The 4,829-nt window shown below is 56.2% G+C and overlaps 1 non-coding gene and 2 pseudogenes across 1 annotated transcript; all 3 read right to left on the minus strand.

The window, feature by feature from the left end:
- Positions 1 to 1,823, minus strand: part of LOC146722648 (large subunit ribosomal RNA) — a 4,834-nt pseudogene extending 3,011 nt beyond the window's left edge.
- Positions 1,824 to 2,859: 1,036 nt separating this feature from the next.
- On the minus strand, positions 2,860 to 3,014 carry LOC146722649 (5.8S ribosomal RNA). The gene has a single exon (XR_014925020.1). It is a non-coding gene; the product is annotated as a 5.8S ribosomal RNA (ribosomal RNA).
- An 815-nt stretch (positions 3,015 to 3,829) lies between these two features.
- On the minus strand, positions 3,830 to 4,558 carry LOC146722650 (small subunit ribosomal RNA; annotated as a pseudogene; the record flags this gene model as incomplete).
- Between the last annotated feature and the right edge of the window lie 271 nt (positions 4,559 to 4,829).

Below are 4,829 nucleotides of genomic sequence, written 5' to 3' on the forward strand. Positions count from 1 at the left end.
CGACGGCGGCTCCAGGCAGGCTCGCGCCCAGACCCTTCTGCGCTCACCGTCGCGACCCTCCTACTCGTCAGGGCTTCGTGACGACGCGAGAGAAGACTAACGCCCGCTCCCGGTTGCCGCCCCACTTGCCGCTGACGGCAGAGTATAGGCTCGACGCTTCAACGCCATCCATTTTCAGGGCTAGTTGCTTCGGCAGGTGAGTTGTTACACACTCCTTAGCGGATTCCGACTTCCATGGCCACCGTCCTGCTGTCTTAAGCAACCAACGCCTTTCATGGTGTCCCATGAGCGTCGAGTTGGGCGCCTTAACTCTGCGTTTGGTTCATCACACAGCGCCAGTTCTGCTTACCAAATATGGCCCACTTGGCACTCTGATCCGTAGATGCTCGTGGCTTCATAATTCAAGAAAGCCAGAGATCTCACCCATTTAAAGTTTGAGAATAGGTTGAGGTCGTTTCGGCCACAAGGCCTCTAATCATTCGCTTTACCAGATGAGACTCGCGCGCGTTCCGTGCAGAACGGCCGAGTGCCAGCTATCCTGAGGGAAACTTCGGAGGGAACCAGCTACTAGATGGTTCGATTAGTCTTTCGCCCCTATACCCAGTTCCGACGATCGATTTGCACGTCAGAATCGCTACGGACCTCCATCAGGGTTTCCCCTGACTTCGTCCTGACCAGGCATAGTTCACCATCTTTCGGGTCCCAACGTGTACGCTCTGGGTGCGCCTCTTCTCGCGATGAGAACGAGACGCCCCGGGAGTGCGAGGCCGCATCGCGACGCGGCCCATCCTCCCTAGGTCGACGGCCAGGGCCGACCTTCACTTTCATTACGCCTTTAGGTCTCGCGACAAGTCCCAATGACTCGCGTACATGTTAGACTCCTTGGTCCGTGTTTCAAGACGGGTCCTAAGAGTACCCAAAGCAGTAGCGTCGCCGACCGGTATCGGTCTCCCGCGAGACCGCGGGAGACGTTCGCAGGCCTGTCGAAGGTGTACCGTACTGTAACCAACAGCGGGCCAGGACCGGGGACGGCGCGAAGTCCGTAATCTCCGAGTACCGTGGCGCGCGCTTGCGACGGTCTCGACGCACCGTGAATAGTGCGGCCTGATACCTTGCGCGTACCGCCGAGCAGCCGGCCGGGCGACCGAGGGTTTGTCGCGTGCCGTTTTACCGGCGACGCGACAGACACCGCACCCGGGCCGTAGACCGACACCCAGCGGGTCGCGACGTTCTACTTGGGGAGAAGTGCACGACGACGAGCGCCGGACATCGGCGCACGGTAGCGTGCCCGCGCGCAAGCCACAAGGACTCCGCGGGACATCGCCGACCGACGCGAAGCCAGCGCCGCTGACGATGAATCTCCCCGTTCGATCTTTTGGGTTTCTTAGGTTTACCCCTGAACGGTTTCACGTACTCTTGAACTCTCTCTTCAAAGTTCTTTTCAACTTTCCCTCACGGTACTTGTTCGCTATCGGTCTCGTGGTCGTATTTAGCCTTAGATGGAGTTTACCACTCACTTAGAGCTGCACTCTCAAGCAACCCGACTCTAAGGAGAGATCCTCCCGAGGCGCGCACCGGTCGCTACGGGCCTGGCACCCTCTACGGGTAAGTGGCCCCATTCAAGATGGACTTGGACGCGACGCGGCACCTCGGGATAAGCGGATCCTCCCAAACACCACATTTCCCTGCGGCGGAACCGCGGGATTCTGTGCTGGGCTCTTTCCTGTTCGCTTGCCGCTACTAAGGAAATCCTGGTTAGTTTCTTTTCCTCCGCTTAATAATATGCTTAAATTCAGCGGGTAATCTCGCCTGCTCTGAGGTCGTCGCATAGTGAGTTTTCGTAGCCGTTTGCCTCCTCCGCGTCGCTCATCGTCGTCTCTCCTCTATAATATATATTATAAGAGGGAGAGAGAGTGAGCGTCGAACGAGAGAGCAGCAGCGGCAGCACACGAAATACGCGAGAAGGCAAATCGCCGGGGCGCTAACCGCACACACACTCGTTGGTGGTAATGGAGACGATATATCGCGGGGTTCGAGATTCTCGGCTCTCCCTTCTCTTTCATATACGAAATTCGGGCGGAATCGATTCGACGAGTACACGACGCGGCGCGCCGGTCCCCTTTTTTCGCTTTACGAAAATTTCGTGGACTCGGACACGCGGTCGGCTCGCGATTCAAAACCCTTCTCCGTAAAGAGGTAAAGGATTACGAATGCTCTCTCCGCCGGACGACGACGCGCCGTATATTTCTCCGTAATACCGTTATGTGTGCGGGCAAGGGCGCCTCGGCATAAGACGCGCGAGCGCTATCGCACCGAGAGACGCGGCACAGAGTGCGAGAGCAGTCCGGTCAGTCTGTGTGATGTACGGAGAGGAGAGACGGTGAGACAAGCGCTACCTACTTTCGGGAGACAACGACGCACGCGCCGCTCTAGGGAAAGCGGTGCCATTCACCGTCCTGACCCTTTTTTTGGCCGTTTGTTGCTCCCTTCGCGCGCGCTCTTACTCTCATCCCATTTCTCCTCGGCTCTCGCGTACACACACGACTTGGATACACAAACACGCTCCCCCTCTTAATTTGCGCAGCATTCTCTGGGCGCGCGTTCGCCAACGTTTTACACGCTTGTGCGCTTCTCCTCCTCATTATTATTATTATTTCGGTGTGTCATTTCAGACGACGCCAGGATTTGCACCGCGGCCGGTCGGCGCGGCACAGGACACCTCGGGCGAACGTCCAACGATCGCTCGTACGCCCATTGTAAGCGTTGCACAGGGCACAGGCGACGCGCGCGCCATTCTCTGGTCGCCCGCGTCGTGGCCGTGCGCGCTTTTCGGGCGCAAGCAGTTTAGGGGTACTAAAACGACCCTCAGCCAGGCGTGGTCCGGGAATTGTATCCGTGGACCGCAATGTGCGTTCGAAATGTCGATGTTCATGTGTCCTGCAGTTCACAAGTTGACGCGCAATTAGCTGCGTTCTTCATCGACCCACGAGCCAAGTGATCCACCGTTCAGGGTAATCGTTCGAAATTTTTGCGTTCGCGAAGAAACGCGCTTCTCGTTCAACCATCGTGGTCTCTTCTCTCGGACGAGAGAGAGAGAGAGAGAATAATCGTGGTGGCTCTTCGATCAGCCTGTCCGCGCGCGTCCGAGGACGCGCGCGGACCGCCGCCTCCCGCCAGGGAAGGCTACGGCACAAAGATAGAGTTGTGTGTTTCTCGTTCGGAGCGTCTCTCCCGCAACGGGAGAGCCGGGGCGGAAGCTCTTTGAAGAAACCGTCGGACCGATACAGTTGACAGATTGGTCGAAATATCATCGATCCCTTCTCTGTGTTATATATATATTATAATAATATATGGGGGTCCTCTCGCTCGGCACTCGCGGTCGCACACCGTGTGTTCTCGGCACGCTGACCGCTGCCCCGCGACAACGGGGAGGGCGCGCGTCGACGAACGTCGTGGGTGCTGCACACACGCGTGCGCGGGCATAGGTTACCACCGGTTCGCGCTCAACGCCGAATCGACGCTCTGTGTGTGTGTGTGGCCGGAGAATGGCACACACACGAGCGTGATCGCGAAGCGTCTCGCTCCGAATCGTCGTCGAACACCGCCGAGCGCGCTGCTCTGCTTGCCTACTACTTTCGGTCAGAGAGGCGCGACGGCGTCCGTCGTTATATCAAAACACAACAACAAATTCCGTCAAATCCGTTATTTTCTTTTTCTCTGAGAGCGCCTTTTCAGCGCGTCCATTTAGTCGCCGACTGCTGCGAGCGCGCGTCTCTCCCAAAAGAGAGGACTCTCGACGCAGAGCAGGACCTTCGGAACGTTAATGATCCTTCCGCAGGTTCACCTACGGAAACCTTGTTACGACTTTTACTTCCTCTAAATGATCAAGTTTGGTCATCTTCCCGGCAACATCGGCAATGCCGAGACATTGCCGCGCACCAGTCCGAAGACCTCATTAAATCATTCAATCGGTAGTAGCGACGGGCGGTGTGTACAAAGGGCAGGGACGTAATCAACGCGAGCTTATGACTCGCGCTTACTGGGAATTCCTCGTTCATGAGGAACAATTGCAAGCCCCAATCCCTAGCACGAAGGAAATTCAGCGGGTTACCCGGGCCTTTCGGCCAGGGAACACACGCTGATTCCTTCAGTGTAGCGCGCGTGCGTCCCAGAACATCTAAGGGCATCACAGACCTGTTATTGCTCAATCTCGTGCGGCTAGAAACCGCCTGTCCCTCTAAGAAGATTTGTTTGTACGTTGGTAGTAAAAACCCGCCAGCCGAAGCCGGGGGCCTTCGCGATACCATAAGGTACGCCTATTTAGCAGGCTAGAGTCTCGTTCGTTATCGGAATTAACCAGACAAATCGCTCCACCAACTAAGAACGGCCATGCACCACCACCCACCGAATCAAGAAAGAGCTATCAATCTGTCAATCCTTCCGGTGTCTGGGCCTGGTGAGGTTTCCCGTGTTGAGTCAAATTAAGCCGCAGGCTCCACTCCTGGTGGTGCCCTTCCGTCAATTCCTTTAAGTTTCAGCTTTGCAACCATACATCCCCCGGAACCCAAAAGCTTTGGTTTCCCGGAAGCTGCCCGCCGAGTCATCGGAGGAACTTCGGCGGATCGCTAGCTGGCATCGTTTATGGTTAGAACTAGGGCGGTATCTGATCGCCTTCGAACCTCTAACTTTCGTTCTTGATTAATGAAAACATTTTTGGCAAATGCTTTCGCTTCTGTCCGTCTTGCGACGATCCAAGAATTTCACCTCTAACGTCGCAATACGAATGCCCCCATCTGTCCCTATTAATCATTACCTCGGCGTTCCGAAAA

This window comes from Nylanderia fulva, unplaced genomic scaffold (genome assembly GCF_048542155.1).
Source record: "Nylanderia fulva isolate GAGA-0341 unplaced genomic scaffold, ASM4854215v1 Scaffold291, whole genome shotgun sequence".
In the NCBI taxonomy this organism is placed as follows: domain Eukaryota; kingdom Metazoa; phylum Arthropoda; class Insecta; order Hymenoptera; family Formicidae; genus Nylanderia; species Nylanderia fulva.